The sequence below is a fragment of the Bactrocera dorsalis genome, chromosome 1 (genome assembly GCF_023373825.1).
Source record: "Bactrocera dorsalis isolate Fly_Bdor chromosome 1, ASM2337382v1, whole genome shotgun sequence".
Lineage (NCBI taxonomy): Eukaryota > Metazoa > Arthropoda > Insecta > Diptera > Tephritidae > Bactrocera > Bactrocera dorsalis.
Genome location: NC_064303.1, coordinates 56,031,565 through 56,056,082, shown reverse-complemented (window position 1 = coordinate 56,056,082; position 24,518 = coordinate 56,031,565). Strand labels below are relative to the sequence as shown.

Below are 24,518 nucleotides of genomic sequence, written 5' to 3'. Positions count from 1 at the left end.
AATCTTGATTTCGCAAAATAGCCAAGCCATAGAATGTACTTGGTTTAACCATCATGGCATTGGTCAATGCAAGAGTCGACTTCTTTGTTGCAGCACTAGGTAGGTAGGTAGGAGTGCAGCCCTATCGGGCTCAATTAGCACTTAATGTGCCACCTCATCCTGTATCTGCTATTACGTTTCACTTTCTCTCTCAAACCATTTAGAGATTTCTATGAAACTACTTATGTCCGATATGCTTGGTGGAAATCCATTCAAGGTTTGGTGTTTGATGGATTCCAAGTGTTTTGTGTCGGATCTGTGCTAGAGCTGGGCATTCGTAGAGGAAGTGGAAGATTGTTTCCTTGTTCCATGCTATTTCGCAGCAACGGAAGATGCCGTTGTAGGGCATACCCATTTTGGACGCATGTTTCCCAAATGGCCAGTGCCCTGTTGTGGTAGCTGTTACTCTGTAGATACTTTTTCTTGACCTATTTAATGAATCGTTGGTTCTTCTCCCGTCATATGTTGGCCATAATTGTTAAGTTATGACGCATTTTGTAATGTTTTTTCCACCGGGTTTTTGCAACTTGTTGAAATTGTCTATTAATCTCTCCTTTGATCGATCCTAGTGGGCTTGGTATTAGCTCCGAATCGGATTGGTTGAGGAAAGCTCCTGCCTTTGCCAACTCGTCTGCTTTTTCGTTACCAAAAATGTGGTCGGGAACCCAGATCAAGTCTAGTTGGAACTTGTCTTTTATTGAGCTCAGTGCTCTCTTGCAGTTGTGAACTATGCTGGAATTTGTCATGGCTGAAGACAAGGCCAGGAGCGCCGCCTGGCTATTCGTAAATATAGTTGCTTTATGAATATTCTCGTGGTTTTCAAATAGAAATTCGCAGGCTTTTTCTATGCCTAGTATTTCTGCTTGGAAGATGCTAGCCGAGTTCGGTATAGAGAGAGATATGCCTAGATCAGCGGAGAATACCCCCGTGCCTACACCGCAGTCCATTTTGGACCCGTCGGTATAGACTGAGATGGTATCCTTTTTTCCTATTGAACCTCTTTCCATTCTTGTCTAGATGATATCCTCACCTGGAAGTGTCTATTGAAGTCCAGCTTTTGGAGAATGTAGACTGATTTATTAATGGTGAGCTTGTTTAAGATTACACTACTTCCGTAGTTCTGCCGATTCAAACCTCCCAATTCTTTTATTCTTATCACCGCAATAGCTGCTGTTTTGTGAATAAAAATGTCCATTGGTAGTTGGTGCAGGATCACATTAAGCGCTTCGGGTGGACATGACCTGATTGCACCAGTGACATCCGCACATGCTGCTCTTTGTATTCCATTTAATTTTATTATGTTGTATTGTAAGTATAGGTCTCATGACAGCCGTATACATCCACATGATTATACTTGGCTTGAGGCCCCAATTCTTGTTAACGATTCTCTTACAAGTATAGTAGGCCATTTATGCTTTGTTTATTCTTTTTTCTATATTTACTTTCTAGAACAGTTTGGTGTCAATCTCCATCCCCAAGTATTTAGCTGTGGGGGATAGAGTGAGAGTTGTACCGTTTAGTACCGGAAGTTGAAACTGAGGTATTTTGGTTCTGCTTGTGAATAGCATCATTTCTGTTTTGTTTGGGTTACCTCCTAGTCAGTTGTTTTTAGCCCATAGGTTTAACCTACGAAGTGCTCTTTCCATAATCTCGCTGACTGTTGAAGGAAACATGCCTGCTACCAACAACACTATATCGTCAGCATACGCTACTGCTTTCACTCCTCCTCCGTTTAGTTGGAGGAGTATTTCGTTCAGCGCTATCACCCATAGAAGCAGAGAGAGGACACCCATTTGAGGACTCCCTCTACCCACATAACTTGTTTGTGTTGCAGCGCCGTTTGAAGCTATAATCATCCTATTCTCAAGCATCGATAGTATCCATCTGCAAATATATATTTTAAAGCCTTTGATCCATTGGTTCTACCAGTTTTTGCAGCATTATGGGCATAATCCCGTCAGGAGCTGCCGCTTTAAATGGTGCAAAACTATTTATGGCATTCGATAATCAGCTGCGTTCAACGGTGGTTCTGGTTGAACCCTCGTTGAAGCTGTTGCTGACTCCCGGGGAAGTGCGTTGTAATTAGTGGGTGTATGAATTAGCCCCCACTGAATTAACCCCCACCGGGCAAAATGACTTAAGCCCCACCAATTTTACAACAAAATTAAAAATGGCGGAAAGTGGGGCTAAAGTCATTTTCGTGGGGATAAATTCTTTTTTTTTTAGTGGGGATTCTGTCATGTAAGAACCCCCACATTTGGTGGGGCTTAATTCATTTCGATTGGTGGGGATAAAAACATTTTCGTGGGGTTTAATTCATTTTTTTTTCGTGGGGATTCTGTCATGTAAGAACACCCACGTTTGGTGGGGCTTAATTCATTTTGATTGGTGGGGATAAAAGCATTTTCGTGGGGTTTAATTCATTTTAATTCCGTGATCTTTTATAAAAATAAAACAAACAATTAGCAACGTAATACTTTTCACAGAAGAATTATGAACACCGGGGTTTTGGACCGACCAGGGATATTTTTTTTCGAGCGCTCGATTGATGTTGTTTAGTTAATCAATAACTGAAATTGGTTTTTATGTTATTTTTATAAAAATATGAAAAACTTCACAATCACTTCACTTTAACAAAAATGGCAAGGTTATGTTCGAAATTATGGCACAGCTGTTGTAAATTCGAATGGCCACTATTGATTCATGCACTGATCGTTTTCGAATTATCGATATTCTCAATATACGAGTCTGAACGAGAATTGGTAAAAATGAGAAATACATAATAGGAAAATTTATAATTAATTATTATAGCAGGAAGAAGAAGAATTTGGACACAGAAGAATTATGAACACCGGGGTTTTGGACCGACCAGGGATATTTTTTTTCGCGCGCTCGAAAAAAAATATCCCTGGTCGGTCCAAAACCCCGGTGTTCATAATTCTTCTGCGAAAAGTATTAAAATCACTAATAGTGCACATTTCGTAAAAGGAGAAACCATAATTTTGTAAATTATAAAATAATAGAAGGGAATTTTTCCTTTTACGAAAGGTTAAAATCACAGTGTACATTTCGTAAAAGGAGAAACCATAAGAGAGTGTGGCAAACAATTTTAATAAATTTAAATGCCCTTTTTGTCGTCAAGATGTTGACGAATATTTACATATTTTTATTTAATTATTTTCTTTTTCTCACATTTTCATATTTTCACTTAATTCTTTACCTTTTTTTTAAATATTACATACGTATGTATAATTGAATTTTTGTTAAAATTTTGATTTAAAAACTTGACGTTTAAAGCAAGCAAAATAAATTAAAAATGAAGTAAAGTGGGGCTAAAGTCATTTTCGTGGGGATTAATTCCTTTTTTTTCGTGGGGATTCTGTCATGTAAGAACACCCACGTTTGGTGGGGCTTAATTCATTTCGGTTGGTGGGGATAAAATCATTTTCGTGGGGTTTAATTCATTTTTTTTTCGTGGGGATTCTGTCATGTAAGAACACCCACGTTTGGTGGGGCTTAATTCATTTCGATTGGTAGGGATAAAATCATTTTCGTGGGGTTTAATTCATTTTTTTTTCGTGGGGATTCCGTCATTTTTGGTGGGGAAAGATTCACTAAGAAATTGGTGGGGCTTAAGTCATTTTGCCCGGTGGGGGTTAATTCAGTGGGGGCTAATTCATACACCCGTAATTAGTACCTCCAGAGACTCTTTTGCTGAGGAGGTCCAATCACCTCCCTCCGCCCTAATGTAGGCGCTATTAATATGATCTTTGGATAGCATTTTGCTCAGCCTAGCGGTTTCTCTGCAACTTTCTATCGATGTGAAGAAGGATAGCCATTAGTCGATTTTAGCTTTCCTGATGTTTTTTTTGTATCTTTTCATAATAAATTTATATTGCTGCCAGATTTTGGTTCTAAAACCCTCATTGAAAGCTTTCCTTAGTTGTGTTCTCAAATTCTTGAGTTCACTGTTCCAGCAAGTAAGAGACTTTCTCTTTTTCAAAACTGTTAGAGGTGTAGATTTATTGAAATTCGTGGTTAAGATTTTTTTCAACTTATCTACTTCTGAATCTAGTTCCTGAGGATTTCTAATACTCTTATTGCCTCCGTTTTCAAGGCATTTTGTTGCTATACTGGTAAATTTTTCCCATTCTGTTCTTCTAGGGTTCCGGTATGTGAGAGATGCTGAAGAGTATCCAGGAGTGATCCAACATGGAAGGCTCATCGGATACCCTCCAGTTATCCACAACAAGACTGTCCGTGTCTGTGGATAGCGTGAGGTCCAGCACCTTCTCCCACCCCGGAAATCTTTCAGAGCTTGGAAAAATAAAGGTTGGCTTATCGCCCTTGTTGCATATACTAAGATTACTATTCAGAATATACTGCAAGAGTATTTCACCTCTGGTGTTTATACTAGAGCTACCCCATACGGTGCGCCTTGCGTTTGCGTCACAGCCTATTAGGACATGTTCCTTCTTGATCTTTTCTGAGCGGGGCCGGTGGTATGTCTTCGACATGAGCCAAGTAGGCCGAGGTTAGGTTTACCTTTGTTCCGTGTGTAAAAAAGGTTATAGATGCTGCTGTTTAGCCTTTTAATGGTATCTTCATTGACCCAGGGCTCCTGTACTAGGCTGATGTCGATGCCCCCCCTCGTTCACGAGGGTTGTCAGATTCGTTGTAGGTTTATCTGTACGCATCTTCAGCTATTGGGCATCTCGGGTTTCTTCGATGCCCACATTCCTTAGCAACTGGCTGGCCCGTCGACCTCTTCCGTGCCGTCTTCGTCAGCTGCTTTGTCGCCTTGGAAGAATTTTAGTCTGGCCTTGCGGATTCCGAAGCTTATTTTGTAGTCAGTCTTCTTGAGAGCCTCAATGGACTCATCACAAATGGCCACCAATATTGGTTTGCATGTTCATAAATTCATATATACTTATATGTGCATATATTTGCATACATTGCCGAACAAATAATGCACAAGCATGGAAACATACATATGCGTAGACATATATGTAAATATGTCACCATGAGAATTTGCAGAAATTAAAGACAAGCGAAAGAAAAATAATGCGCTAGCATATATAAGCGTACTGTACTTATTGATCGCATTATTTTTGTGTAAAACCTTGGAATTTATTCATTAAAATCACCACTCAGAAGTCGTTTTATCCGTTATAAGTGAGCGATTTACGAAGAAACATCATTTCTAATATGTCACAAGACTAAATTAGAAATGAACTTCTTAAACCTCACGCTGTCAGATAAAACGATATACCTCGTCATCGCGGGTCGATTTCCTAAAAATGTAAATGAAGACTAACTACAGAAATGATCCTGTAAAGTATAGCCTTAATTTTGCAGCGGCCAACGCAGAGTATTTCAACCAAAAGTTATACAAAATAGTTGAGAATTCGCAGAAATGAAAGACAAACGAAAGAAAAAGAAGTATAACTTCAATAATGCACAAGCATACAAACATACATATGCGCACACATGTGAATATGTCACCAACCAAAAATTGAAACATTGTTCTACAAAAACAACAACATGGCAACATTGTGTTGTTGGTAGAAAAGCCGAGCTGTGCTGAAAGAAACGATCGCCGATTGTCACCGCTTCCCCTTCCCTTGCTACTCGAACATCTTCGCAGACAAGGTTGCGTTAGATTCATATTGAGCAAGGTTGCGCAACCTGAATCTATCGCAACCTTTTCCGAACTCGTATAAGAAGTATAACTTCAAAAATACAAAAAAAATGCGCATACATATATAAATTGCCAAAGCAAAATTAAATGCTTATATTGTCATAAAAGACACCATACAATGCTTCATTATACTCGTAGCACATATCCCCTCTCACACCAAATTAGTGCATACGCACTTACAGTGGACCAATAAAGTTTCCATACACCTAGTTCTATTAAATTTAGGCCCTTTTTTTTGGTTTAAAATCAATAAATTTTGTGGTCTATCTATTTCAAGATATGTATATTTAACATTAAATATAGCATATAAAAATATATATATTTTTTTACACATATAAAAAAAAATTAATGCTAATACTTAAAATGCGCATAATTCATATCAAAAAAGTTTACATACATCAATGATTATTTATATAAATCAAAAGTAATTACAAGTTTTAGCGGTTTTTGGTCTACATTTCGTTGCTGTTATTGTCCCTAGACGTCGACGCATGCTCCTCACTCGATTTCTAGCATTGCTTCCGCATATTTTGACCCACTAAGTCGATGATCCAGTTTTTTGGCCTTATTTTAATGAAATTCGATGTTTTCGAATACGGTTTTTTCAAAATGTTCGAGATATTTTTAAAAGGATTAATGTCTGGTGATTGCGGCACCTATGAAGTTATTTTTGATTTCATAACAACCATTCACGCACTAGATAAGACGTGTGTTTTGGGTCGTTATCCTGTTATAAATAGAAGTGGCTGCTATTTACAGCCGATTTAAGCACGCTTAAAATTAATAATTTTTTTAATTGTTCGGAGCGGACATTTTAGCTGATACATTTAAAATTACTCTACCAACCTTAGCGATAAAGGAACCACATTAGAAGTCTTTACCTTTTGTACGACTTAGACTCTCAAATAATAATCACCAAAGAGATTTTTTTAACAAATCCTTAATTATTATAAGTCTTCAAAAATCATCAGGTTTAAAAACTTTCCCGTATCGAAATTTAATTTTTGACATTTAGTATCTCTGGAGAATTATATATTATTTATGGTGGTTATAAACCTCGTCGTCAAATTTATATACCCTGTTGAGGGTATAAACATACATATACATATATGTATGTATTATAATTTTATTATATCTTTTCGTTGTACTTTTATAACTTAAGATGGGTAGGTGAGCCCGACCCAAACCAAATCGTTAGGCTTTATTCAAACTATTTAGTAGATGGTTTATGTGAAGTATTGAATTTCATGACATTTCATCTAATGGAAGTTAAGTTATTGCGTTTTAAGTGTCAGTATGTTTTGTTTTGAAATTCGTTAAACTTTTACCGAAACGTTTCAATTGATGAAACAAGTTTATGGCCATGATTGGCCACGAGGGGTTTCAACGTTTTCAAAGTGGTCGTGAGGACATAACGGGGTACTCTCAGATGAACGCATACATTTGACCACTTTTTTATGCGACAACAAAATTCAATCATTTTAATTTTTTAATATATTTTTATTTGTATTTTGAAATGTACAAAAAAAATTTTTTTTTCGTTTTTTACATTTTTAATATATATATTTTTTTTTTAAATCAAAGTAGTCCCCAACAAAAAAAGTTGTTCACTGGTCATGGTGCTAGCGGCTGTTCATGTTGTCTGAAAAAAAAATCTAATGGATTATTATTCAGTACTTCAGTTCAGTGCGGCTATCGCCCCTACCAAATATAATCAACTTCATTTAAAAAAAATTTCGAACTTCAAAAAAAAAAATCACGAAAATCTTGTTTTTTTTCGTTAAAAATCGTTAAAAAAATATGAAAGTATTTTCGAAAACAAACCATTCTGGTGGGGACGATAACTATAAATGAGTAGAAGAACATATGTATGTAAATTTTAAAGCAATCGGTTGAACACTTTTTTTAGAACCATAACAGTTTAAAGTTTTATAACAAGAATTTTCGTGGAAAATTTATACTTACATTAATCTGCTATGCCTGGACCATACAATAACCCTTCGGTGGCTTCATACGCATCGCTTTCTGCTACTTTTTGTGACCTGAGAGATGCCCTTGCCTCAGCGTACGAGTAGGCATTTCGGCCAATTTTCGTACCAAAAGTCTCCATTATTTTAAGAATGGGTGAAAATCCTTCATTGAACATACTCGCAGTTGTGCATGAAGCAATTTCCAATGTCTTTTTTCCACTAAAATGATGCTTTGGTATTAAGTTCCAGATGCAACTATTAAACGATTCGTTGTTTTTCTGAGTGTTTTATCCCAAGCACCTGTGTATCAGATCATCGGATGATAATTCTCTGTAAATTAGCTTCAAAAAACTTACTGATTCTTCATCAAGTGTTGGGGGTTTTCATCTGTTGAAATGTAAAGATAGTATGTAGCCCACACTGCTTTCTTCATTTCTTCTTGATAATCTTGATTTCGCAAAATAGCCAAGCCATAGAATGTACTTGGTTTAACCATCATGGCATTGGTCAATGCAAGAGTCGACTTCTTTGTTGCAGCACTAGGTAGGTAGGTAGGAGTGCAGCCCTATCGGGCTCAATTAGCACTTAATGTGCCACCTCATCCTGTATCTGCTATTACGTTTCACTTTCTCTCTCAAACCATTTAGAGATTTCTATGAAACTACTTATGTCCGATATGCTTGGTGGAAATCCATTCAAGGTTTGGTGTTTGATGGGTTCCAAGTGTTTTGTGTCGGATCTGTGCTAGAGCTGGGCATTCGTAGAGGAAGTGGAAGATTGTTTCCTTGTTCCATGCTATTTCGCAGCAACGGAAGATGCCGTTGTAGGGCATACCCATTTTGGACGCATGTTCCCCAAATGGCCAGTGCCCTGTTGTGGTAGCTGTTACTCTGTAGATACTTTTTCTTGACCTATTTAATGAATCGTTGGTTCTTCTCCCGTCATATGTTGGCCATAATTGTTAAGTTATGACGCATTTTGTAATGTTTTTTCCACCGGGTTTTTGCAACTTGTTGAAATTGTCTATTAATCTCTCCTTTGATCGATCCTAGTGGGCTTGGTATTAGCTCCGAATCGGATTGGTTGAGGAAAGCTCCTGCCTTTGCCAACTCGTCTGCTTTTTCGTTACCAAAAATGTGGTCGGGAACCCAGATCAAGTCTAGTTGGAACTTGTCTTTTATTGAGCTCAGTGCTCTCTTGCAGTTGTGAACTATGCTGGAATTTGTCATGGCTGAAGACAAGGCCAGGAGCGCCGCCTGGCTATTCGTAAATATAGTTGCTTTATGAATATTCTCGTGGTTTTCAAATAGAAATTCGCAGGCTTTTTCTATGCCTAGTATTTCTGCTTGGAAGATGCTAGCCGAGTTCGGTATAGAGAGAGATATGCCTAGATCAGCGGAGAATACCCCCGTGCCTACACCGCAGTCCATTTTGGACCCGTCGGTATAGACTGAGATGGTATCCTTTTTTCCTATTGAACCTCTTTCCATTCTTGTCTAGATGATATCCTCACCTGGAAGTGTCTATTGAAGTCCAGCTTTTGGAGAATGTAGACTGATTTATTAATGGTGAGCTTGTTTAAGATTACACTACTTCCGTAGTTCTGCCGATTCAAACCTCCCAATTCTTTTATTCTTATCACCGCAATAGCTGCTGTTTTGTGAATAAAAATGTCCATTGGTAGTTGGTGCAGGATCACATTAAGCGCTTCGGGTGGACATGACCTGATTGCACCAGTGACATCCGCACATGCTGCTCTTTGTATTCCATTTAATTTTATTATGTTGTATTGTAAGTATAGGTCTCATGACAGCCGTATACATCCACATGATTATACTTGGCTTGAGGCCCCAATTCTTGTTAACGATTCTCTTACAAGTATAGTAGGCCATTTATGCTTTGTTTATTCTTTTTTCTATATTTACTTTCTAGAACAGTTTGGTGTCAATCTCCATCCCCAAGTATTTAGCTGTGGGGGATAGAGTGAGAGTTGTACCGTTTAGTACCGGAAGTTGAAACTGAGGTATTTTGGTTCTGCTTGTGAATAGCATCATTTCTGTTTTGTTTGGGTTACCTCCTAGTCAGTTGTTTTTAGCCCATAGGTTTAACCTACGAAGTGCTCTTTCCATAATCTCGCTGACTGTTGAAGGAAACATGCCTGCTACCAACAACACTATATCGTCAGCATACGCTACTGCTTTCACTCCTCCTCCGTTTAGTTGGAGGAGTATTTCGTTCAGCGCTATCACCCATAGAAGCAGAGAGAGGACACCCATTTGAGGACTCCCTCTACCCACATAACTTGTTTGTGTTGCAGCGCCGTTTGAAGCTATAATCATCCTATTCTCAAGCATCGATAGTATCCATCTGCAAATATATATTTTAAAGCCTTTGATCCATTGGTTCTACCAGTTTTTGCAGCATTATGGGCATAATCCCGTCAGGAGCTGCCGCTTTAAATGGTGCAAAACTATTTATGGCATTCGATAATCAGCTGCGTTCAACGGTGGTTCTGGTTGAACCCTCGTTGAAGCTGTTGCTGACTCCCGGGGAAGTGCGTTGTAATTAGTACCTCCAGAGACTCTTTTGCTGAGGAGGTCCAATCACCTCCCTCCGCCCTAATGTAGGCGCTATTAATATGATCTTTGGATAGCATTTTGCTCAGCCTAGCGGTTTCTCTGCAACTTTCTATCGATGTGAAGAAGGATAGCCATTAGTCGATTTTAGCTTTCCTGATGTTTTTTTTGTATCTTTTCATAATAAATTTATATTGCTGCCAGATTTTGGTTCTAAAACCCTCATTGAAAGCTTTCCTTAGTTGTGTTCTCAAATTCTTGAGTTCACTGTTCCAGCAAGTAAGAGACTTTCTCTTTTTCAAAACTGTTAGAGGTGTAGATTTATTGAAATTCGTGGTTAAGATTTTTTTCAACTTATCTACTTCTGAATCTAGTTCCTGAGGATTTCTAATACTCTTATTGCCTCCGTTTTCAAGGCATTTTGTTGCTATACTGGTAAATTTTTCCCATTCTGTTCTTCTAGGGTTCCGGTATGTGAGAGATGCTGAAGAGTATCCAGGAGTGATCCAACATGGAAGGCTCATCGGATACCCTCCAGTTATCCACAACAAGACTGTCCGTGTCTGTGGATAGCGTGAGGTCCAGCACCTTCTCCCACCCCGGAAATCTTTCAGAGCTTGGAAAAATAAAGGTTGGCTTATCGCCCTTGTTGCATATACTAAGATTACTATTCAGAATATACTGCAAGAGTATTTCACCTCTGGTGTTTATACTAGAGCTACCCCATACGGTGCGCCTTGCGTTTGCGTCACAGCCTATTAGGACATGTTCCTTCTTGATCTTTTCTGAGCGGGGCCGGTGGTATGTCTTCGACATGAGCCAAGTAGGCTGAGGTTAGGTTTACCTTTGTTCCGTGTGTAAAAAAGGTTATAGATGCTGCTGTTTAGCCTTTTAGTGGTATCTTCATTGACCCAGGGCTCCTGTACTAGGCTGATGTCGATGCCCCCCCTCGTTCACGAGGGTTGTCAGATTCGTTGTAGGTTTATCTGTACGCATCTTCAGCTATTGGGCATCTCGGGTTTCTTCGATGCCCACATTCCTTAGCAACTGGCTGGCCCGTCGACCTCTTCCGTGCCGTCTTCGTCAGCTGCTTTGTCGCCTTGGAAGAATTTTAGTCTGGCCTTGCGGATTCCGAAGCTTATTTTGTAGTCAGTCTTCTTGAGAGCCTCAATGGACTCATCACAAATGGCCACCAATATTGGTTTGCATGTTCATAAATTCATATATACTTATATGTGCATATATTTGCATACATTGCCGAACAAATAATGCACAAGCATGGAAACATACATATGTATGCGTAGACATATATGTAAATATGTCACCATGAGAATTTGCAGAAATTAAAGACAAGCGAAAGAAAAATAATGCGCTAGCATATATAAGCGTACTGTACTTATTGATCGCATTATTTTTGTGTAAAACCTTGGAATTTATTCATTAAAATCACCACTCAGAAGTCGTTTTATCCGTTATAAGTGAGCGATTTACGAAGAAACATCATTTCTAATATGTCACAAGACTAAATTAGAAATGAACTTCTTAAACCTCACGCTGTCAGATAAAACGATATACCTCGTCATCGCGGGTCGATTTCCTAAAAATGTAAATGAAGACTAACTACAGAAATGATCCTGTAAAGTATAGCCTTAATTTTGCAGCGGCCAACGCAGAGTATTTCAACCAAAAGTTACACAAAATAGTTGAGAATTCGCAGAAATGAAAGACAAACGAAAGAAAAAGAAGTATAACTTCAATAATGCACAAGCATACAAACATACATATGCGCACACATGTGAATATGTCACCAACCAAAAATTGAAACATTGTTCTACAAAAACAACAACATGGCAACATTGTGTTGTTGGTAGAAAAGCCGAGCTGTGCTGAAAGAAACGATCGCCGATTGTCACCGGTTCCCCTTCCCTTGCTACTCGAACATCTTCGCAGACAAGGTTGCGTTAGATTCATATTGAGCAAGGTTGCGCAACCTGAATCTATCGCAACCTTTTCCGAACTCGTATAAGAAGTATAACTTCAAAAATACAAAAAAAATGCGCATACATATATAAATTGCCAAAGCAAAATTAAATGCTTATATTGTCATAAAAGACACCATACAATGCTTCATTATACTCGTAGCACATATCCCCTCTCACACCAAATTAGTGCATACGCACTTACAGTGGACCAATAAAGTTTCCATACACCTAGTTCTATTAAATTTAGGCCCTTTTTTTTGGTTTAAAATCAATAAATTTTGTGGTCTATCTATTTCAAGATATGTATATTTAACATTAAATATAGCATATAAAAATATATATATTTTTTTACACATATAAAAAAAAATTAATGCTAATACTTAAAATGCGCATAATTCATATCAAAAAAGTTTACATACATCAATGATTATTTATATAAATCAAAAGTAATTACAAGTTTTAGCGGTTTTTGGTCTACATTTCGTTGCTGTTATTGTCCCTAGACGTCGACGCATGCTCCTCACTCGATTTCTAGCATTGCTTCCGCATATTTTGACCCACTAAGTCGATGATCCAGTTTTTTGGCCTTATTTTAATGAAATTCGATGTTTTCGAATACGGTTTTTCAAAATGTTCGAGATATTTTTAAAAGGATTAATGTCTGGTGATTGCGGCACCTATGAAGTTATTTTTGATTTCATAACAACCATTCACGCACTAGATAAGACGTGTGTTTTGGGTCGTTATCCTGTTATAAATAGAAGTGGCTGCTATTTACAGCCGATTTAAGCACGCTTAAAATTAATAATTTTTTTAATTGTTCGGAGCGGACATTTTAGCTGATACATTTAAAATTACTCTACCAACCTTAGCGATAAAGGAACCACATTAGAAGTCTTTACCTTTTGTACGACTTAGACTCTCAAATAATAATCACCAAAGAGATTTTTTTAACAAATCCTTAATTATTATAAGTCTTCAAAAATCATCAGGTTTAAAAACTTTCCCGTATCGAAATTTAATTTTTGACATTTAGTATCTCTGGAGAATTATATATTATTTATGGTGGTTATAAACCTCGTCGTCAAATTTATATACCCTGTTGAGGGTATAAACATACATATACATATATGTATGTATTATAATTTTATTATATCTTTTCGTTGTACTTTTATAACTTAAGATGGGTAGGTGAGCCCGACCCAAACCAAATCGTTAGGCTTTATTCAAACTATTTAGTAGATGGTTTATGTGAAGTATTGAATTTCATGACATTTCATCTAATGGAAGTTAAGTTATTGCGTTTTAAGTGTCAGTATGTTTTGTTTTGAAATTCGTTAAACTTTTACCGAAACGTTTCAATTGATGAAACAAGTTTATGGCCATGATTGGCCACGAGGGGTTTCAACGTTTTCAAAGTGGTCGTGAGGACATAACGGGGTACTCTCAGATGAACGCATACATTTGACCACTTTTTAGGAATTTTTTTTATGCGACAACAAAATTCAATCATTTTAATTTTTTAATATATTTTTATTTGTATTTTGAAATGTACAAAAAAAAATTTTTTTCGTTTTTTACATTTTTAATATATATATTTTTTTTTTAAATCAAAGTAGTCCCCAACAAAAAAAGTTGTTCACTGGTCATGGTGCTAGCGGCTGTTCATGTTGTCTGAAAAAAAAATCTAATGGATTATTATTCAGTACTTCAGTTCAGTGCGGCTATCGCCCCTACCAAATATAATCAACTTCATTTAAAAAAAATTTCGAACTTCAAAAAAAAAAATCACGAAAATCTTGTTTTTTTTCGTTAAAAATCGTTAAAAAAATATGAAAGTATTTTCGAAAACAAACCATTCTGGTGGGGACGATAACTATAAATGAGTAGAAGAACATATGTATGTAAATTTTAACGCAATCGGTTGAACACTTTTTTTAGAACCATAACAGTTTAAAGTTTTATAACAAGAATTTTCGTGGAAAATTTATACTTACATTAATCTGCTATGCCTGGACCATACAATAACCCTTCGGTGGCTTCATACGCATCGCTTTCTGCTACTTTTTGTGACCTGAGAGATGCCCTTGCCTCAGCGTACGAGTAGGCATTTCGGCCAATTTTCGTACCAAAAGTCTCCATTATTTTAAGAATGGGTGAAAATCCTTCATTGAACATACTCGCAGTTGTGCATGAAGCAATTTCCAATGTCTTTTTTCCACTAAAATGATGCTTTGGTATTAAGTTCCAGATGCAACTATTAAACGATTCGTTGTTTTTCTGAGTGTTTTATCCCAAGCACCTGTGTATCAGATCATCGGATGATAATTCTCTGTAAATTAGCTTCAAAAAACTTACTGATTCTTCATCAAGTGTTGGGGGTTTTCATCTGTTGAAATGTAAAGATAGTATGTAGCCCACACTGCTTTCTTCATTTCTTCTTGATAATCTTGATTTCGCAAAATAGCCAAGCCATAGAATGTACTTGGTTTAACCATCATGGCATTGGTCAATGCAAGAGTCGACTTCTTTGTTGCAGCACTAGGTAGGTAGGTAGGAGTGCAGCCCTATCGGGCTCAATTAGCACTTAATGTGCCACCTCATCCTGTATCTGCTATTACGTTTCACTTTCTCTCTCAAACCATTTAGAGATTTCTATGAAACTACTTATGTCCGATATGCTTGGTGGAAATCCATTCAAGGTTTGGTGTTTGATGGATTCCAAGTGTTTTGTGTCGGATCTGTGCTAGAGCTGGGCATTCGTAGAGGAAGTGGAAGACTGTTTCCTTGTTCCATGCTATTTCGCAGCAACGGAAGATGCCGTTGTAGGGCATACCCATTTTGGACGCATGTTCCCCAAATGGCCAGTGCCCTGTTGTGGTAGCTGTTACTCTGTAGATACTTTTTCTTGACCTATTTAATGAATCGTTGGTTCTTCTCCCGTCATATGTTGGCCATAATTGTTTAGTTATGACGCATTTTGTAATGTTTTTTCCACCGGGTTTTTGCAACTTGTTGAAATTGTCTATTAATCTCTCCTTTGATCGATCCTAGTGGGCTTGGTATTAGCTCCGAATCGGATTGGTTGAGGAAAGCTCCTGCCTTTGCCAACTCGTCTGCTTTTTCGTTACCAAAAATGTGGTCGGGAACCCAGATCAAGTCTAGTTGGAACTTGTCTTTTATTGAGCTCAGTGCTCTCTTGCAGTTGTGAACTATGCTGGAATTTGTCATGGCTGAAGACAAGGCCAGGAGCGCCGCCTGGCTATTCGTAAATATAGTTGCTTTATGAATATTCTCGTGGTTTTCAAATAGAAATTCGCAGGCTTTTTCTATGCCTAGTATTTCTGCTTGGAAGATGCTAGCCGAGTTCGGTATAGAGAGAGATATGCCTAGATCAGCGGAGAATACCCCCGTGCCTACACCGCAGTCCATTTTGGACCCGTCGGTATAGACTGAGATGGTATCCTTTTTTCCTATTGAACCTCTTTCCATTCTTGTCTAGATGATATCCTCACCTGGAAGTGTCTATTGAAGTCCAGCTTTTGGAGAATGTAGACTGATTTATTAATGGTGAGCTTGTTTAAGATTACACTACTTCCGTAGTTCTGCCGATTCAAACCTCCCAATTCTTTTATTCTTATCACCGCAATAGCTGCTGTTTTGTGAATAAAAATGTCCATTGGTAGTTGGTGCAGGATCACATTAAGCGCTTCGGGTGGACATGACCTGATTGCACCAGTGACATCCGCACATGCTGCTCTTTGTATTCCATTTAATTTTATTATGTTGTATTGTAAGTATAGGTCTCATGACAGCCGTATACATCCACATGATTATACTTGGCTTGAGGCCCCAATTCTTGTTAACGATTCTCTTACAAGTATAGTAGGCCATTTATGCTTTGTTTATTCTTTTTTCTATATTTACTTTCTAGAACAGTTTGGTGTCAATCTCCATCCCCAAGTATTTAGCTGTGGGGGATAGAGTGAGAGTTGTACCGTTTAGTACCGGAGGTTGAAACTGAGGTATTTTGGTTCTGCTTGTGAATAGCATCATTTCTGTTTTGTTTGGGTTACCTCCTAGTCAGTTGTTTTTAGCCCATAGGTTTAACCTACGAAGTGCTCTTTCCATAATCTCGCTGACTGTTGAAGGAAACATGCCTGCTACCAACAACACTATATCGTCAGCATACGCTACTGCTTTCACTCCTCCTCCGTTTAGTTGGAGGAGTATTTCGTTCAGCGCTATCACCCATAGAAGCAGAGAGAGGACACCCATTTGAGGACTCCCTCTACCCACATAACTTGTTTGTGTTGCAGCGCCGTTTGAAGCTATAATCATCCTATTCTCAAGCATCGATAGTATCCATCTGCAAATATATATTTTAAAGCCTTTGATCCATTGGTTCTACCAGTTTTTGCAGCATTATGGGCATAATCCCGTCAGGAGCTGCCGCTTTAAATGGTGCAAAACTATTTATGGCATTCGATAATCAGCTGCGTTCAACGGTGGTTCTGGTTGAACCCTCGTTGAAGCTGTTGCTGACTCCCGGGGAAGTGCGTTGTAATTAGTACCTCCAGAGACTCTTTTGCTGAGGAGGTCCAATCACCTCCCTCCGCCCTAATGTAGGCGCTATTAATATGATCTTTGGATAGCATTTTGCTCAGCCTAGCGGTTTCTCTGCAACTTTCTATCGATGTGAAGAAGGATAGCCATTAGTCGATTTTAGCTTTCCTGATGTTTTTTTTGTATCTTTTCATAATAAATTTATATTGCTGCCAGATTTTGGTTCTAAAACCCTCATTGAAAGCTTTCCTTAGTTGTGTTCTCAAATTCTTGAGTTCACTGTTCCAGCAAGTAAGAGACTTTCTCTTTTTCAAAACTGTTAGAGGTGTAGATTTATTGAAATTCGTGGTTAAGATTTTTTTCAACTTATCTACTTCTGAATCTAGTTCCTGAGGATTTCTAATACTCTTATTGCCTCCGTTTTCAAGGCATTTTGTTGCTATACTGGTAAATTTTTCCCATTCTGTTCTTCTAGGGTTCCGGTATGTGAGAGATGCTGAAGAGTATCCAGGAGTGATCCAACATGGAAGGCTCATCGGATACCCTCCAGTTATCCACAACAAGACTGTCCGTGTCTGTGGATAGCGTGAGGTCCAGCACCTTCTCCCACCCCGGAAATCTTTCAGAGCTTGGAAAAATAAAGGTTGGCTTATCGCCCTTGTTGCATATACTAAGATTACTATTCAGAATATACTGCAAGAGTATTTCACCTCTGGTGTTTATACTAGAGCTACCCCATACGGTGCGCCTTGCGTTTGCGTCACAGCCTATTAGGACATGTTCCTTCTTGATCTTTTCTGAGCGGGGCCGGTGGTATGTCTTCGACATGAGCCAAGTAGGCCGAGGTTAGGTTTACCTTTGTTCCGTGTGTAAAAAAGGTTATAGATGCTGCTGTTTAGCCTTTTAGTGGTATCTTCATTGACCCAGGGCTCCTGTACTAGGCTGATGTCGATGCCCCCCCTCGTTCACGAGGGTTGTCAGATTCGTTGTAGGTTTATCTGTACGCATCTTCAGCTATTGGGCATCTCGGGTTTCTTCGATGCCCACATTCCTTAGCAACTGGCTGGCCCGTCGACCTCTTCCGTGCCGTCTTCGTCAGCTGCTTTGTCGCCTTGGAAGAATTTTAGTCTGGCCTTGCGGATTCCGAAGCTTATTTTGTAGTCAGTCTTCTTGAGAGCCTCAATGGACTCATCACAAATGGCCACCAATATTGGTCTGCTTGCTTTATTCGGTTTTTCCTCCGTGATTAGCTGCCACTCATTTATACCAGGTATAGTTTTTTTCTGCAGCTTAATGCACCTCAGGAGTTTTGGCCTGGCTCCTCTAGAGGGGGTAGACAAATACGAACACTAGGTCTTTTCGGAAAGTCCCTGGCGGGTATAAGCCTCAATTGGAGGCCTACAAAGGCGTTGCTGATGTTAGCAACGCTACCCGTCAGGAAATCTAGCGAGGCTTGGTCCACGCACTTGATGACCCTATAGTCCCTGAGGGTCTCAGAGGAGTCAAACTCCGGATGAAGACCCGCAGGATTGTCGAGTACAAAGCTTAGCACCATACTCAACAAACTGACGTCGATCTCCACCCATCTTTCTACATCGCAGAAATGCCTTGCCGTTGTTGTGCTGCTGTATTCATCTTCACTCCGCCTCGGTTTTTTAGGCAGAGTTTTCTTTTTGTTTTCTCCTTTAGTTGGCGCTCATGGCAGCCTTGGAGGTGGATGCTTCCTCCCTTAAATCTGATGTTTTCGCTGCTATATCTACCGGTATACTTTGGTTGGTATGTCCGGTAGTACTCTTACTCGTCTCCTAGCTGGAGGTGAGTAATTCGTCCTCTTCCGATTCCGTAATGGGATTCCTGTGGCTCATGTCCTTAGTCGTCGCTGTTGTCGTCAATTTGATTGTTGTTGTTGTTGTTGAGTTATTGTTATCGTTAATTTTTTGGTCCCACGAGTAGGCCGGAAAAGGTTGGTCACTCGTCCACAAAGCCGGTATGCGGAGGGAAGGCTTTTATACCTCCGACCTCGCCCGGGCATCGGAAGGGACTGTTTGCGATCAGCTATTCATTACTAGTGGATGATTTTTTTTCTCGATGAACGTTTTGTGACAGTATCTTTACTTTCTTCATCTGTTTGATTATTTTCTTCAGTTTCTTCCAAGCTTTTTTTAGCTTTTAAATACTGGTTATGTGATTTTTTGCTTCTTTCACTCATCTATACGTGCAAGACACATTATTTTTTTCTACTACAAGATCGCCGTTGTACGGATTAGCATCTAATAGATTTTTAAATGTTTTGCTGTCACCATCTCCAATATATTTACTATATTTTACTTAGAAGTATTCGACAGACCGCTGAAACATTTCAATCACACCGTCAACTTCCATTTTACCGGAACTATATACCTTTATGATTTTGTTCACAATTTTCAATGTGATTTTCATGCCACTTCAAATACTCGCTCGACTCTTCCTTGCCAATCCATTGCTCGCATGCTTTACACACTTTCGACTTGACAATTAAATCTACAATTTTGTTAGAATATTTCCCTATCAAAGAAAGAACCCCCAACAGTGAGGTAAAACCACGCTTGGCCCATGATCCATCACCAGAAACTGTGATTTTATCTTCAGCAAAACCGTTTTCAACATTTAATTTTTTTTCTTCTGCAACGGCTTTTTTGAAAACAGCATCAACTACTGACTTTACACCAATATAAATTTGATTGAGCCTATCATAATATCCATTATTACTAATTCCGTTACACAAGGCAGCCCGACTCCCAGTAGTCGCATAATAAACACAAAACGTATATTGATTTCATAAGCATTTTTAATAAAAGAAGAACTTATATCAAATTCTTGACACGAACACTTCACACACAACTTAAATCCTAGTCCTCGCGGTGATTTTTTCGAAAATGTAACGTCACTGTAAACACTAACGAGAAACAAAGAATGCTGTAACTGAATCCTTCGTCAATCGGTATATAAAAATCACTCTTGTCTTTTGACTTTTCCGCTGATGTGCTCACAAACTCGGTATCGGGTTCAGCAGTATACTGATCCCCTCGAAAACTCCTTTTTTTCTGGATATATTGTAGAGCTTCTCGAGCCTTTTCGATCCATTTTTATTTTTTTCCTGTTTGATGTTGACACACAGTGCATTAAAAGTGTACTGCTGAATTTGTTCTACAATTTTATGTACATACGTTCACGACAAAAATATATACACTATTTCATATATACACAGGTAATATACTAAAATTGACCGTCTGAAACTCCGTACGCACGTATAAAATACCGACGCAAACAATAGAAACGTATCAGCTGCAGGCCTGTCATGGTAGACAGTCGCTTACGACACGTCGGCGACTATGAGCTGTAACTTATCAAATACTATCAATTTCGGTCTCAATTTTTCACAGCATGTTTCCAATAGGTTTTACTGTCAAAATATAAAAAAAAATCGATTTTTCGAAGTAATTACATAAAAATACCCCCAAAAATGACGATCAACATGTGAGCCAATCAAAATCCGTGATCACCGAAAATTCATCAAAAATCAGCCGAAATCATCATTAAAATTCATGGAAATGGAATTGGATATCTCCAAAACATCGACTTATCGCACTGTGACCGAACATTAGGGTTTATGAAAGGCGTGTGCACGGTTTGTGTTGCGCCAAGCGACATCTTTACAACTCTAAAACTAAACATAAGAAAATGAAATATTAAATTATTATAATGAAAAATGAAATTGAAAATATAAATATTGAATTGTACAAAATAGCATACTTACCTTAATAATACATTTATATTACCTTCATTTATTACTTACCTTAATTCATCTACTACATACAATATTTAACGAAAGATAATTACTTACCCCTTGTATTTACATTACCACTAGCTTAAGCCGTTAGTTTTAAGATTTAGGCTAAGCAATTCCAAGAACGGAACAAATGAATTATTGTATCGGAACCATCGAATCGAACGCACGCGTCTTAATTATTTATCGCATTTAATTATCGTGACAGGCAATTAGGCTTATTAATTTTATTCGCGCATTCCCAAGTTTATATTTTCGCATCTCAAAAACGCTTGAGATTTTTCATGGCGCCCGAGCAGGGACTAAGTGCGTGAACTTAGTTATTTTTTTAATAAAGTGCCAACTAATATTGTTAGTGCTAGTTTTCGAATTTTCGTTTCTAATTGCCTGTCAACTCGTTTCGTTTTCGGCCTTTCGACAAGTGAAGTGAAAACAAATTACCTGAAAAAACCTGAAAAAAAAAGAAATAACAACATCACATACTTACATATATACATAGAAAACACAAAGCAAAAACGTGTAGTGCAGTGGTACCAAAGTACATACAAAAACAAAAAACAAAGAAATAAAAAATAATAACCTTAACTAAAAATACATATATATATAGTGGAATTGATAGTTGTGCAGTGATAGTGATACCTAACTACATGAAAAATAAAAATAAAACATAAAATATAAACACGAAACTAAAGCGAGACTAACAAAGGATATACTTACGTTAAAGTGAAGGTGTTACTTTAAAAGTGGAGTGATCCCTACAGATGTACGTGAATACCTTAAAAAATAAAGTGGCTAAATATAAAAGCGAATACATATGTGAAACAGAAAATTTAAACATAATATAAAAACCAAATATAAATATACATACATACATACATAATCGTGAAGTGGAGTGCTAAATAAATACTTACTCACATACCCACTATAAAATCAAAAAGGAAAAGGGAAGTATTGTGAAGTGTGTGCATATACATACGTATATACATAAATATAATTCGCATACGAATATAACTAAGAAATAAAATAAAAGGTGGTACTTGATACGTACTGTGCGAGGTGAATTATTTATGCGGTACAGTGGTGGGCGCAAATAAAAGCTCGAATGTTTTTTCCCTAAAAAAAAAAAAGTAATAATTACATTACAGTTAAAAAAAAAAAAAAAAAAACGCTAGACAGTGAAGTGCCGCTAATATCTACCGTTTTTTGTGCCGTACCACTAAAAGTTACCGCTTCCAGTGCCGCTAGAAAACTCCGCAAGATTATACCGCAAAGTGTCCAGTTTTTACAACATCACTTCGCTGCTGCCACAACGTCGCTGCTTCCATCACTCGCTGCTACCATCACACCGCTGCTGCCATCGTCGCTGCTGCCATCAAGCCGCTGCTACCATCGTCGCCGCTGCTGCCATCGTCGCTGCTACCATCAAACCGCTGCCGTCGTGGGAATGAGCTGCCGCTGCATTCTCTGCAAAAGGGACGTAAGCGCCGGCAAACAGCCGACGCACCAGGTAACGAGTGCGATTTACTGAAAGCAGTGCAAAAAAAAAACAGGCATACAACAAAACAAGTGCACTTTCAGTTTTTGGCGCTCCCTTTTCACTTTATATTATATTGCCTTGTATTTATTATACAAACATATACATATATATATACATATCTTAATATATGCTCAGACATATACGATTTCAAGTGAATAAGGGATTTTGGGATTTTGCGGTAGCCCTTTATTTTGAAATAAAGGTGATAAAATTCTTAATTGCAAATTAAATTATTATATTTTTCGCAATTTTTTCGATCCGCGTTTGCAATTATCGGTCGTTTTTTCGCAATTTTTGTCGATTTTCGTTCGGACATTTTCCGATTAAATTACTTTTTTGTGCTATTGCTCATTTTGCGCATTTATCGGTTTGGCTTTCGTATACTTGAGAGTCGATATTATTTTTTTTTTCGTTTTCGTCACCGATTCCAAATATATTTGTTGCCAACTTTTATTGCGATTAGTTTGGCTTTCGTATATTTGGGAATCGACATTTATTTTTCGTTTTCGTTATCGATTCTTAGTATATCTGTTGCCAACCGTTATAGTCTTTTTTCGTAAATTTAATTTAAACAAGCAAAATGAGCAAGCCAAAGCCAACTCTCGCAAGCCTGTCTCCAAGTAAGGAGTTGACGGACTTAAAATCGTTAAGACGTCAAAGAACGGTTGCGAAGAGTAGTATTTTGCGCATTAAAACGGGCCTTCTTGAAAAGACAATGTCTTTAGATCCAATCGAATTGGAATGTCGTCTAGATATATTAAATTCACATAGTGAAAAATTAATGAAGTGCCAATCAAAGATTGAAGAAATTGATGAAGACGACATGGCCCGAGGGGAGTTAGAGGACATAATCGTTGAAACGAAGTCCATAATAAAATCAATTTTAGCGAAAAATAGAACTTCACTTGCTGAAACATCTTTTGTAGCTTCTCACAGCTCAAGGCTCCCTAAAATGAATTTGCCGAAATTCAAGGGAGAATATTCAGAATTTAAAAACTTTATGAGTTTGTTTGAGAGCTTGGTTCATAATGATCCAAATATCCCAGATATAGAAAAATTTAACCATTTGGTAAATTGTCTATCTGGAGAGGCGTTGGGAACAGTTAAAGCGTTTCAGATGTCGGATGAAAATTATCCGAAAGCGTTCGCAAGTCTCAAAAAAGTTTATGATAATAAATGTTTGATATTTTTCAATACAATATCTAAACTTTTTGAGCTGCCAACAATCCCAAAGCCTTCTGCGCCTTCCCTGCGTTCAATGATTGACGAAGTGTCAGCGGTGTATGACTCGTTGCTATCGCTGGGCGATGAGAAACAGATTACAAACGCTATAATTATACACATTGTAATGACAAAGGTTGACCCTGCCACCCGATCCAAATGGGAAGAAGCGCTGGACTATGACAAACTGCCACTGTGGAAGGACTGTGAAGCCACCCTAAATAGGAGATACCAGCAACTATCAGCGGAAGGAGCATCACACTCTAGGACGAAGCCCATACCTACAAGCAATGCGCATCATGGGAAACAGCAACACATGGACAGGACCAAATCGGCGCTGGTTGCTGCAAATACGAGGCAGCCTCTTTGCCAACAGTGCAAATCGAGGGATCACCATTTGACTGCCTGCCCCACCTTTAAGGCGCTTCCGGTGCAGCAGAGGTTCGAGTTCGTGAAATCGGTGCCCTTATGCATAAATTGTTTGCGTAAGGGTCACACGGTTTCCAAATGCAGAGCGGATCGTTGCCGCATATGCAATCGATCCCATCACTCGCTGTTGCACCAGTATCCAGTGTCCTTCCCCGTTGTACCTCATCCGCAACCATCAACCACACATGCCATGCATACAGCCAGTATGCCGGATCGGGTCATGTTGGCAACAGCAGTGATTTTAGTGAGGACCAGCTGCGGAGATTACCTGCCTGCGAGAGCCTTGCTGGACTCAGGCTCCCAGGTCAACTTTATGACGGAGGACTTGGCACAAAAGTTGCGGATTCGACGTCAGCATAAAACATTAAGCGTAATTGGAATTGGCAATTCCAATACAAAAGTGGGGTCAAAACTAAACGCGTTTGTCAAGTCCCGGTTAAATAATTTTGAATTTTCGGCGGAATTCTGGGTAATGCGATGCATTTCGGCAAATCATCCAGACCATAACATCAATGTTAGTGGCTGGAAAATTCCGAACAATATTGAATTGGCGGATCCAGAATTCCACAAATCTAAAAAAGTGGATATCCTATTGAGTGCTGAAACATTTTTCGACCTTTTAGCTGTTGGCCAAATTAAAAATGGTCCTAACCAACCAACACTTCAGAAAA

At 38.4% G+C, this 24,518-nt stretch overlaps 1 protein-coding gene, 1 long non-coding RNA gene and 2 pseudogenes across 4 annotated transcripts in view; 1 reads left to right on the top strand and 3 right to left on the bottom strand.

Moving 5' to 3' along the window:
• LOC125780337 (ionotropic receptor 75a) overlaps positions 1 to 24,518 on the top strand; it is a 1,012,909-nt gene that overhangs the window by 103,032 nt on the left and 885,359 nt on the right. The gene's annotated exons all lie outside the window — the stretch shown is intronic.
• Positions 1 to 24,518, bottom strand: part of LOC125775757 (uncharacterized) — a 164,747-nt gene that overhangs the window by 56,475 nt on the left and 83,754 nt on the right. The window lies entirely within an intron of this gene.
• Positions 5,185 to 5,387, bottom strand: LOC125776042 (small nucleolar RNA U3; annotated as a pseudogene).
• LOC125776041 (small nucleolar RNA U3) lies at positions 11,735 to 11,937 on the bottom strand (annotated as a pseudogene).